Source organism: Otolemur garnettii, unplaced genomic scaffold (assembly GCF_000181295.1).
Source record: "Otolemur garnettii isolate 467f Iridium unplaced genomic scaffold, OtoGar3 scaffold00181, whole genome shotgun sequence".
In the NCBI taxonomy this organism is placed as follows: domain Eukaryota; kingdom Metazoa; phylum Chordata; class Mammalia; order Primates; family Galagidae; genus Otolemur; species Otolemur garnettii.
The window spans coordinates 2197933-2210959 of record NW_003852576.1 but is presented as its reverse complement, the minus strand read 5'-3'; the positions used below and the strand labels follow the sequence as shown (position 1 = coordinate 2210959).

The 13027-nt window shown below is 46.1% G+C and overlaps 1 protein-coding gene across 13 annotated transcripts in view; it reads left to right on the top strand.

Annotated features, from left to right (window-relative positions):
• Positions 1 to 1142: 1142 nt before the first annotated feature.
• Positions 1143 to 13027, top strand: part of APBB2 (amyloid beta precursor protein binding family B member 2) — a 377881-nt gene continuing 365996 nt past the window's right edge. For all 13 annotated transcript variants that reach the window (XM_023519597.1, XM_023519608.1, XM_012811964.2 and 10 more), the window contains exon 1: positions 1143 to 1352. The gene's annotated coding sequence lies outside the window, so the exon portion shown is untranslated. The remainder of the gene's footprint in view (positions 1353 to 13027) is intronic.

The window sequence follows — 13027 nt, the reverse complement described above, 5'->3', positions numbered from 1 at the left end:
TACACCTTGTGCATCTCCCTCCTAGCCCGCTGGCTCCATTTTGAAGTGACTGACGGGTTTGAGTTATTTGATGGATGCTTGTTAACCTGTTATCCATGAAAGCAGGGGCTTGGGGTTTTTATTAATAATTCACCTCTCTTTCCTGGTTTAGTTCAAGATCTTGTAGATCCTCAATAAATTGATGATGTGTGAAAGAATAAAAGAATGCCTACACCCACTGCATAGAGGCCTCACATGAAGAATAAGGAAGGGTGGGGAATGAGTTTATTATTTGAGGTCATAGGGATGGCTGTCTTTGTGTATTTGTGTATGTGTAGATTTCTACAAGTGCCCTCAAACCAGCAGCACGAGCATCACATGGTTAACTTTTTAGATGTATCACCCACGCTATCTAAGACTCAGGAATTGAGACCCAACAATCTGTTTCAGCATGCCCTCCAGGTGATTCTGATTCAGGCTCCAGGGTGACAACCCTTCCCTGATGAAGAGCAACCCTAAGAGCTCCTTTGGAAGCACTGTTTACCACTTACTTACTGAGAGTCCGTTCTTAGCAGGGCCTTGCTTGTACACAATTTACAAACTGTAAATTGGAGTTATCGGTGGGTGGAGGAGTGCTTTTCTTTTCCAGCAGGCGTGCTTTTCCCTATGTGTCATTTTGTTGTGATTTCCAGATCAAAGAATTGTGCGTGTGCGTGTGCTTGTGGAGTGGGGATAATGAGGCAGATGGAAGAAGAAGGTCCTGCCTACAACTTGCCGTTAGCCTGGGTGGGTGTGGGCACTTCTTATCTGGGGACATTTTCCCATTGCAAGGGAATGCAGACATGTAGGAGAAAAGCTGGAGATAAGGTTACCCAAATGCCTTTTGGTGCAAACAAACGCCAGACCACGTGGAGGGGATACCAGTCTGCACCGCACCGCCAGCCTTTGCGTGTCAGTCTGGTATCGTTGCCTCTGCGGTCTTCCCCGGAGACTGGGGCAGCGCGCTTCCCGAAGGCCCGGCAGTCTCCACCTGCAGGGGTCGCACTGGGAGCGCGGCCCGCCCCCTTCCGCCCGGCCCCCGCCCCCGCCCCCGGCCCCGCCTTTCTCCAGTCGGGCCTCCGCCCCACCGGGTCCCTGCAGCCTCCCTTCGCGCAGCCGCCGCCAAAGCCTGGAGAAGTGGAATCTCGCCGGCGCCGCTCCTTGCGCGGGACTCGCGGAGCGGTACTGGGCATGCTCAGTCGCCGGAGCCCGATCTGGTCTCAAGTAGGAAGCGCGTGCGCTGCACCCGCAGCTGATCGGGCGCTCCCGGGAGGGCGAGACTGGAGCAGAGCCGCCCGGCACCGGAGCTGAGGCTATAGCCGCGCGCACCGCTGGTAAGCCCTGCTTTCTCCATTGCTTCTGCCCCGAATCCGGGGCAGCCTGGGAGCGCCGGGGAGAGAACTGGGCAGCGGAGGCAGCGTGCGGCTAGTGGCTCCGGGTACCCCGGCGGCTGCTTCCCTCCCTGCTCCCAGCCCCAGGACTGCGTGGCCACTGCTGCCCACTCAGCCGCAGCCACAGCTGCAGCAGCTGCCGCCGCATCTGCAGCGGACACCCGCTGCGGAGTCCCGTGTGCCCTGCGCCCGCGCCGCAGGGCCGGTGGCACGGTGACTGCGGGCTCACTCCTTGACTTCCATCCTTCTTGCTTCCCGGCGCCCTCTTTCCAGCAGCAGCCCAGGCTTGGCACGGCCTGGGCGGGGGAGACAGGGTTGGAGGCCGTGCGCCCGGGTGGGGACTGCGGAAGGAAAAGTGAGGGTGGGCGCCGCGGGGAGAGCTCACGCCCCCTTGCCCTGGCACCGGCCTCCACTGCGCGCCTGGGCTGTCCTTCCCGGGGCGGCTGCGCGCTCCTCCCGGGGAGTTGGAGCCGGGGCCGCCTTCTCGGCTTGGGATTCAGAGACCAGACGCCGAGAAAGTAAAGGGGGGAAAAGTTCATTTTCCCCCTTGGAGGTAGGAGAGCCTTTAACTAGAAAATGGCTGTGCCAAGGGGACCAAAGCAAGGAAACTGGCTACCCGGTCTCGAAAGCCCCTCTACGGTCCGGCGGGAGGAATGGAAGGTTGGACGCCAGAAATGACATTTGTGCGGTGAGAACGGAGCCGGCGCGAGGGAGGGATGCCGAGTCCCGTAAAAACAATGAAAGGTGTTCTTAACAGTGGCTAAGAGGTCTAGAACCAAAGGGGGGTCGGGGCAAAGAGCAGAGGGAGCGTGGGTCTCCAGTTTTTAAAAAGAATTACTTGGAGAAATCAGATTTTGAGTTGTGACCGTTTTGTAGTCAAGTTCTGCGCAGTTTCAGAACCAAGACTGTCACAGACGTTTTTGGTTGGATTGGGTGATTGGGGAAGGCCAGAATTGGGAGGAGAATAAGGTCACTGTTGGAAGCTCCGACAAGACTGGGCTCTCCAGGGGACAGTTTTTTTCCGAGAAGTCCCTCAGTCACTAACTTTTCATTGTGCTTGATGACTTAAATGAAACACTTGAAGAATTATAAAATGATGCCAGCGTTGGCATTTGGATTCCAAGAAATGAGTAAAGTTTGTGAGGTTGGCATTGGTTTGTTGTTGGTTCTACAGTTTCACGATTTAAAAACCAAAGAATGGCAGTCTGATCTATTGTTTCTGGCTTTTGATCTCTTAAATCTTTTTTCTTTTTCTTTTCTTTCTTTCTTTTGAGACAAGAGCCTCACTTTGTCGCTCTGGGTAGAGCGCTGTGGTGTCACAGCTTGCAGCAACCTCAAACTCTTGGTCTTAAGTGATTCTCTAGCCTCAGCCTCCCAAGTATTTGGGACCACAATGCAGGTGCCGCCTTCTAAAATCTTTTTTCTTATCATGGATTTATATTTCAAATCGTGTCCTCAGATGGCCATGATAATTAAGAGTGTAGGAATACGTGTAGCTGACTTTTAAGGAACAGACAGAATCCTTGAGAGGGGATTTCTTTAAGAACTTAGGTAGCAGCCTTGCCATGTTGCAATTTGTAGCTTGAAAGCAGTATTTGTTCAACAGTTTTTTTTTTATCATAACTTGCAGCATTCTAGAAATGGGGTGGTTTTGAAAGGGTGATGTTTGTCAGGAGGATGGGGGAACCTCCAGGCTGAGGGAATGCTCAGAGAACACAGGTGGCTGTGGAGTCCAGGGGGCTGATCCTGGCTGTGGGGGGAGATGCAAGCTTCGTATTGCTGTCCGTTTGTTCTCTAGATGACCCTACAAAATCACCCACAGTCTTCATAAACCTAGAATGTAACTATGTCCCTAGATATATGCTCAGAGTCATTGAGAAAGGACTCTAAAGACCAGATCCTTTCCCAAGGAAGGTTTTTATGTCCTATATTTTTATTCCCTCCTCAGTTGTATACTTTTAACTGAATAATTCACCTTTAAGGAGCCAGCATGATCCTTCTTGCTGAACCTTTTATAAAGTAGTAGTTGAAAAGCTTGATGAGCTCAAGTGTGAGGGAGGGCTGCTTTAATTTAGCTGGAGTAACATGAATACTGGCTACAAAATTATTTGGGAAAAGACTGTTACATATCGCAAGAATCCACATGGACAAACAGAATATTCTAGCATAGCTACTCTTTTTATGTCATGCTTCAACTTTGTGGTTACTGTTTTCTTTTCCTGCCGCCAGAGAGACAGCAGCAAACATTGAATTGTTTTTCTGTTCCAGCAGGAATACTGAAAGCCTTGCTGTAATATTAGATTAGTGTTAATGTTGATTACCCTGATTACTGGATATCTAAATTTATCTTTTAAGAAAAATGGAATATTATGCCTCTTCCCTTTTCAGTTAAAATAGACAATAGTTTTGTGATATAACACCTTAAGTTTTCCAAGGAGATAGGGAAGATTTAGGAAAAGTATTGTAGTAAATTATTACTTTTATGTGAGCGATACTCATTTTGCCACCTAGGACGCTAGCATTTGTTCAGTGGTTATTATGTATCAAGCTTCATATGAAGCTCTGTATACATACTATCTTATGCTATAAACATCTTTGCATCACTGTCAGCTGCCTAAGAAAATTCCTGTGAGGGGGTCGGTGCTCTACTGATTGCATAGTAATAGAACTTTAAAGTTTTATCTCATATGAGATACCTTCATTCACTGAAGTTCCATTGTTATTCATTAAGCATTCTCTTTTAAAACATCTTTGGTTTGTTATTTCGAGTTAAATTTAACTGCAACAGCATGTCTTCAGAATGATTTGAATGTTTTCAAGAAGCTTCTGTCCAGATTTTAAAACTATTTTGTGTTCATTTATTTTCAACAGTGTTGTACTACCAACAAATAAAATCGAATGTAAGGGAGATTAATCCAGATTGCCTGCTTTTAATTTTAATGTGTTATTAGTGCATATTCTGCATGTTGATGTGGGTTGCTGGCGTTGCTCTCAGCTGAAATGGTTTCTCAGAGACAGAACCACAAATTCTCCATAATAAACGGTCTGGTGGGACTTGTAGGAACAACCCCCAACCAGGATTGCAAAGACTTGCCTCTGGGGTTGGCATATCCCTTACCTTAATTCACTGTGTGGCCTTCGAAAAGTCATTTCACATCTCTGGGCCTCAGTTTTCTCATCTGTAAGCTGAGAAAGTTGTGGTCACCTTCTGGCTGTCTACAGGGCCCTTCTTGTCCCAGGCCACAGGTTTGCGATGCAGACATTTGGGGACGGAGGGCTTCATTTAGATGTAGGGGTGTCCAGCCTTTTTTCTTCTCTGCTGCACCTTGGAAGGAGAGTAGTGGTCTTAAATACACAGACACTAATGAAAGCTGATAAGCAAAAAAAGGTCCTGCATAATTTTCGGAATGTCCAGCACCACAGATAAATAAAACTCACATAATCTGCATGCGGCCTGCAGGCCACAAGTTGGACACCCCTGTAAAGCATTAGATGTAGCTGACTTGGGATTTCTCCAAGTCTGACCTGTTGGATTTCCTTCCTTCTTTGGCCAATTCCTACCTCCCTTCTAGTTTTCATTTGTCATAAAATTAACTGCTTGTGGGTACGCCAGTCTAGATAGGAGACAAGGTAATGATTAGATTTGGGTAAAGTGTATTAGGTCTTTGAAACCATTTTGATTAATAGATTGATTGATACAGGGTCTCAATCTCTTGCCCAGGCTGCAGTGCAGAAGTGCAATCATAGCTCACTGTAGCCTGGAATTTCTGGGCGCAAGCCATTCTCTTGCCTCAGCCTCCTAAGTAGCTGGGAATACAGGTGTGCACCACCACACCCTGTCAGTTTTTTAATATTTTTTGTAAAGACAGGTTTTGCTGTATTTGAACTAACCTTGAACTCTTGGCCTCAAGCGGTCCTCCTACTTGGCCCATAGTGCTGTGCATCTTCTGATGGAGACTTTCTGCTTTGGGCACACACAATCTGAGAAAGAAGCATTGCTTTGGCCACAGAGGAGGGTGTCCTATACTTTGGTGCCCAAGCCCACCTGTGTGAACTTTTGGCAAGCCTTCCCTGTGTCCTGGCCTCTGTCCTCCGTCATGATTAGAAATACAGCTCTTGGTTTGTCAGCACCATCAGTGTATTGGGCAGGTGCTTACCTGCTGCCTTAGCAGGAGTGGTAGCTGATGGAATGCACCTGCTTGGTGTCATTAGCAGGATCTTGATTTTGTTTTTGGCTTGGCAATCTGTGATGGGGCAGAGAACAAAGGAAACCAATCCCGTTTGGTGTTTTAATGCACTTGGCTTTCAAGATGGTCACAAAACCCTGCTTCATTCACCTTTAAGTGGGGCAGATGAGGAAGGAGTAGCAGCCACAGTTGTCACTGCATTTAAGTAATTGATAATAGTGACTCTGCTGCCTCAGTCATAACCAAGCTCCAGGGTTCCTGGACCCCTGGATAGTTTGGAATGGGACAGTAACTCCAAACATTAGATGAGAGCTGTGGGGGAGGAAGGGCATAGAGTGTGGAAGGTCAAGTCATTGTAACTTGGCAAAAAGGAAGAAGCCTGGATCGGGTGAAAGGTATTAGAGGTCTCTGGGTGTAGAGTTAGAAGACGTAGTCCCTTTCTATACAGTCTGTTTCCATAATGTTTGAATCTTGTCTTCTGTAATGGACATGCAGTTCTTTTATAATCAGGAAAAAGTCCCAATGTATAATTTGCTGGTATATAAAATGTATGGATTCATATGGACAAAGATGGGACGAGAACATGAAAAAAAGTGAGTGATGTCGAATGATGGATTAAAGTTACTGACTTGACAGTGATTGTAAAGTTAACCTTTCTCTCCTTTCCTCCTGTGGAAATTTTCTCTGCTAGGTAATAACTAAAGTTTCTAAGGTCTAACTCTGCTGACTAGCAGGTTTCAGGAATGCCTGGAGTGGGAGGAAGAGGATTGTTGTATAAGTTGACTTAAAGAATGCAGACTCTTGGAACTGAGCTAGGAGAAGTGTGCATTTAGGAGAGCAGGTTGGAGAGAATTTGCATAAGGAGTTCCAGAGGATAAAGGGAATTGCCACTGTAGGCATTACCTGGGGTATCTATGAGATGAGGCATTTCCAGAATCACTACCTTGTAAACCAGAGCTTCGTTTCCATATAAATGAGAGCTCAGTTTCCACTCAATTTAAACGGAACCGGAACCGGGTGTCTCCTATGCGCAAAGCCCAGGGGTGGGCCCACAGGTCAGTTCACTTGTTTGTTGGTGAAGTTTCCCTGCCTTGTCACAGTGATGACAATGACAGTGTAGTGAATATGTCATAAGTGTTCAAAAGAGATCTGTCCTTTTCTCTGAGATTATACCTTTCTGATTTAGGGGTAAGAATCTCTTAGAAATTGATGGGGTTATTCTTATTTGGCAACTTAATGGTCCATGAAATTGCTAATTCTGGGAATGTGGGCCTGAGATGCAGAAAGGCTTGCCGTAGGGATTGAGTGGGGGAGGCCAGGCCAGAGTGTAGAGCCTGTGCGTGTGCTCATGGGGCCCTTCTAGGGATCTAGAGTCCTGGGTACAAACCCAAGGTCCTAGGGGCTGAGAAGGAGCTAATTTTGCAAGTGCCCTGAGAATGTCTTGAGAATGACAAGAAAAGCACCAACCAAGATACAATAATAATAATAATAAAATAATTAATAATAATAATAATAATCAGAAAGGGCAAGTGATTGAAAGGTGAATTTCAGCAGGCAAGCCTCCAGAGGTATCTTGGTGTTTGATTGGTTTGTGTGTGGGCCTCTTTCTGCGAAAACAACATGCTTTAGCGATTCTTGGTGGTGATTCTAGGAAATGCTGATGGAGTCTAAGCCACAGAATCGAGAATTGTGTACTAAATAGCCAGCTTGGTCTGGGCCTCTGCAGTATTAGGCCCTGCAGGTGAGCCTTGAATTGCTGAAGGAAGTTTGAGAATGATTTGCCTCTGGAATTGCTGTTATTCACATTAAGGTTTGGTTGCAATTAGGGCTGGAGCTAGAGTCAGAAAACAACAAATTATTTCTGAGTTTTAAATAACAGCTTAAGAAAGTAAATAATGTGTTTCCAGATAGTACTTTAAAAAATGTGCTTAGTTCTATCAGGATCTCACTGATCACAGTAATAACATTAATATGGTTGTGGAGCTTTTTTTTAGTACTAGGAACATTATAGCTATTATCCAGTTTAATCTGTGGTGCTGTTCCTATTTTGGAGATGAGGAAACAGATTCTTTTTCCTAAAGACTGCGGGGTGAACAATGATGCTTGCCCTGGAATTGTTACCAATATGGGGGGGGTGCGTGAGTTAGCAAAAACTGACAAAATGAAGAGCTAACATTGACTAATCAAGACCCGCTGGGTACCAGGCAGGATTCAGGAAATGCTTTATTTATTCCTTTGGGGCACCTCCTTATTTCCTCTTTTACAAGTAAGGAAACTAACTGTGTGGGTCAGAAAAGTTAAAGGAGTTGCCCAAGCCCTAAACAAAGCCTGAACCTAAATACATCATTTGGAGAAAAGGGGAAACTTTCACCTTTCATCCATTTTCAAAATGGACAGTCAGTTGGAGTCAGTGTACTTAGTGGTGGAGTTGTGGCCTCAATATTCATTTCCTTCATCTGAATGCAAGTCGAATATTGGGAAAATCCAAATACAATTTCTGATTATGTCTGAAAGTAAGCATTGCCCTGTTGGATTTCTCAGGGCAAATCCCAGTCTAGAGCGTCTCTGTTACAAAATACATCAGATTGGCAGTGCCTGTGGCTCAAGGAGTAGGGCGCCAGCCCACCAAGGGTGGCGGGGTCAAGCTTGGCTCCGGCCAAAACTACCAAAAAATAATAAGTAAATAAAATACATCGGATTTGAATTAGTTATCCAGTGTCAATCACAAAATATCGCTGGGATGACTGGCAGCCTCCTGGGGAGGCTTCTGGTCTTCAGCAGCAGCCTGGTGGCTGACCTGCTGCTTCTGGCTGCTGGACCTGTGGGCCTGCTGGATGGAGGCTCCTGTCTGGGAGCAGCTGGCTTGCCCTGTGATGCTGGTTCTGTTCTTATTTTTTTCTTTTTTAGAGATAGAGTTTCACTTTGTCACCCTCAGTAGAGTGCTATAGTGTCACAGCTCACAGCACCCTCCAGCTCCTGGGCTTAGGTGATTCTCTTGCCTCACCCTCCTGAGTAGCTGGGACTACAGGCTCCCACCACAAGGCCCGGCTGTTTTTTTGTTTGCAGTTTGGCCGGGGCTGGGTTTGAACCCGCCACCTTCGGTATATGGGACTGGCACCCTACTCGCTGAGCCACAGGTGCCGCCCGGGTTCTGTTCTTATTTTCTGATCTTCATTCGGTTGTTCAGGTAGACTTTTGTCCTGGACAGGAGAGTCAGTCCACCTGCCACTTGAGTATCCTGATTTGCTGGGTGATGGTCTTTGTCAGTGGAAATGAGTGAATTAGAATTTCTGTATCAGGAGTTAGGTTTCTGCTTCTGCTGTTTCTTTTTCTTTTTTGGAAATGGAGTCTCACTTTGTTGCCCAGGCGAGAGTGTCAGGATCTCAGCCTAGCTCACATCAATACTCCTGGGCTCAGCAATCTTTCTGCCTTAGGCTCCTGACTAGCTGGGACTACAGGCACCCAACACAACACCTATCTAGTTTTTTCTGTTTTTAATAGAGATGGGGGTTTCGCTCTTACACAGGCTGGGCCATGCTCCTCGGCCCCCACAGAGTGCCAGGAATGTGGGCATATTAGGTTTCTTGACTTGACTCATTCCTGGGTGAACTAGTACAGTTAAAAGTTTGAACTCAGCTGAGGCATGGTGTGAATTCAGATGGGTGTAGATATCTTGGGAAGCAGTGATTCAACCTCTAATTTTTCAAATTATCTAATTATAACCTCATATCCTCCCCAGAAACCAAGGTCTATTTATACCTTCACTAGTGAAGAGAGACATTTATTTGGTGACACCCAGAAACTTCAGCATCTTGTACTTATTCTTTTATTCAGCTGTGTTTATTGAGGACATACTTTGTGCCAGGCAGTAGGTGCCTCCTGGTATGAAATCCTCACTACCGCAAAGCCTTCAGCTGTCTCCTTTCCCAACTTTCTGTAACTCAGGGGAACTCCTGTACCCTTACTCTTCTCAGCACCTGAGATCTGCCATTTCTATGAGGGAGCTAGGGATTTGGCCTTCCATGCCATCTCTGTAGTAGGTCAGTGTTTCCCACCGTCTGGTAATGTCTGGTCACATTGTGATTGTTGTGATGGTGGAGGGAGAACTACTGGTGTCCAGTAGGCAGAGGCCACAGATGCTACTGAATATCTTATAACACATGCCCGGGACAGCCCCACAAGAAGAGGGGATGCAGTGATTAAAAGTCACTCTCTTAAGGTTCCAATACTGGTCTGCAATTTAATAGTTGTATGACCAAGGACAATAGAATCGTACTTGGACAATAAAATTATAAAATGCCTCAGTTTCCTCATTTGTAAATGGGGATATTAATGGTGCCTGGAAAGTGTGGTTCTTAGGAAGATTTAGTGAGTTAATATATGATAAGGGCTTAGAAAAATGCTTGACATGAAATAAGACCTTAACCATTATTATTATTTTTAAACAAAATCTTTACCTTTTGACTGTAAAGAGCTTGAGTTTGGAGAATCCAGGGGAGCTGAGCTTGTTAGCACCTCCTCCAAGTAGGCCTTGGTATAAGAATTGGCCATTGTTTTTATGATTCTCTGGTTCCCTTGTGTCCGTTGGTTTTATTTTCCACTGTTTCTACCTCTTGATCCTAGGGCTTTCAATAGTTCTGCTTTTTTCATCCTTTTTTTCCCAGGGACTCAAATTTATGTCCTCAATGAGCCTTCCCCTGGAGGGCTGAGAATTATATTTATGATTTTCCTTAGCTCCGTCTATTTTGGGAATGGTGAGAAAACGGGAAGCGGGTCAGGGGAGATGTGGCATCACTTCCTAATTGTCAGAGCTCCCATCTCTGTAAAATTCCCTGAAGGATGGAGAGGCAGGTGGTGCTGCCCACGCCCTCCAGCTCCACCCCCAAGTCAGGTGCCTGCCATTTCCAGAATACCTCTAATTGGGTCACAACGTTATCTGCCTGCTTGGAATCATTTCTAAAAATCAAAGCAAACACGCAGACTGTGTCAGCGGGATTTGAAATGTTATCATCCTTTGCACTGAGGCTTTGCAGAGTTACCCTGAAATGAAAGAAAGCAATCTTACTATCTCAATTAGGGGGTGTCTGTGTTCTAGAATTGGGCCTTATAAAAGTGTTCATACCATGGTCCTTTCTGACTTTTTACTGGGAGGTGAGCTTTTTGGATTCCACTCAACAGATCAAATTTACTGTTGGATTTTCATGACATAATTATCTTGGAAAGGAGTTTCATTGAGTGTCTATGAATAGTATTCATAGACTAAAGACTGATTAAGAAATTGAGCTGTTACTGTGTCTACCTTTCTAATACCATCCCCATCACACGGTCATCTCTTACTGAATGAGAGCTGTGGCCTCCTGGCTTGTCAAGCTCTGTCATTCAGTTTGGCTTCCGAGGGCTGGGTGCTGTTCCAAGTACTCGGAAACAGTACCCAGCACTGTTTTGGAAACAGTCCTGGAAACTGACCAGGATGGTCAGAGCCTCTGCCTGCTCAGAGCTCTCTGTCTGTAGAGAAAGGAGGGAGAGTACGATACAGTGTGATGTGTATACTTAGCACTTCCCTGACCAGCACCTGCCTTGGTTGGGTGTGGGGCGGGCCATGTTGAGCGAAGCTTCCAGCAGGGATGCTCAGGCCATTCCCAGGCATCTCCGTCTCTGCTGTTCCTGAGGCATCTGGATCTGCAGCTCTGCTTAGGGTCCTGCTATTCCTGAATACCTCGAACACCTGCCTCGGAGTGCTGCAGAGTCACCTGAAGGCTCCTTATCAAGTTGTTGGAACTCCCACTAGAATTTCAAAATCTCAGATTTGGTGGATCTGTGGTATGGCCTGAAGAAAGTCTGCATTTCTGATAATCGCCCAGGTGGTGTTGAAACTGCTGGTCTGAGTACTGTACCAGGACACTACTGGTGTACATGATGGCCCAGGACAGGGCAACCGGTTCTTCCTGCTCCCACTGTGAGCTGCCCACATCCCTCTTAAACACCCCTTCAACTGTTCACTTCCCCAGCTTCTGCCCTAGTCTGTCAGCCCCTTGAGGACAACACCAAGCTTCTTTATCTTTGTCTTCCCATGTTTAGAAACCCTCGGTTCTCAATCAGTGTTTGTTGAAAAACGAATGAATGAAAAAGAATTTTACCATCGGAAGCTCTAATAAAATATGCCCCAGAGCATTTTCAGCATCTGTTTTTTCTTTGAGAGTTTATCCCCAGTTACGATAATTGGTTTATAGCAATGATGTTAATAAGGTCAGCGCGAGTTTGGTTATTAAACAAGCCTATTAGCTTTGCCATTTGGGGGTCTAAATTCTAGAACAGTCTTGAGGAGGAGGAGCTCACTTTAAATTCATTGTTTCTAGAGTGACTCAAAAATACATAATTCTCTTGTAGTGGCTCAGTAGGATCAAGTCTGCATAGAAAGAAAATGAGTCCGAAGGAAATGCAGATATCATTTAGCTAAGCAGCCACAGCAGTAGTATGGCCTCTGTCTTTGAAATAAGAAATCACATTGAACTAAAATTATGTTAAACAGAAATTACGTAACCAAAGTCTAAATAATCATTTCCCCAGGCCAGAGGAAGGGATACTAGAAGACTTCATTTACTTCCTCATTCTGCAGTTATTAGTTAATTAATTAGAAACAAGGTTGTCCTAGCTGGTCTTGAACTTCTGGCCTCAAGTGATCCTCCCACCCTGATCTCCCAAAGTGCTGGGAGTACAGGGCTGAGCCACTGTACCCAGCCCGTAAGTATTTACTGAGTACCTGTTCTTTGCCAGTAGGCCCTGGGGGTGTGGCATTGAATAAAGCACTCTCTGCTCTCATGGGGGCAGGGGCTATGAAGAAAATAGAGGGGTGATGTGATGCAGAGTGCCCAGGGGCTCCTTTAGATCAAGTGGTTGGAGTAGGTGACTATTATGCCACGTCCTGATTGACAGTAAGCAATGGCCTCATCAAGGTCGTGACACAAAGAGCAGCAGCTTCAGGCTGAAAGAATGGTGCACAGGGCCGCACTTTAAACCAGCTCCCCAGGGGGCTTTACTGCTGCTGTCCTCCTGAAGACTGGATTGATGATGCCTTATTATCGTGCCTGGATAGGCTCTGACCTTGTTCCTTGACCTCTAAGGCAGTGCTTCTTCTCAAAGTGTGTTGGATAGAACCCAAATTATTGGAACTACATCGTGAAGACTTGTGCTGTCAAGTTCAGAAAACTGCATGCTCTGTCCCACTAACTAGTCAAGTAGTCCTACTGAGAAGAAGCTTGCTTCACTTTAATTTAATCCAGCATTTGACTGTGAATTCGTTCTGTATCATCGTCTCTGTACTGGTGTTTCTTGGTGTACACCTTGGACAGCCAGCTCCCGGGTCTCACGTCATGCACACCTTGGACAGCCAGCTCCCGGGTCTCACGTCATGCACACCTTGGACAGCCAGCT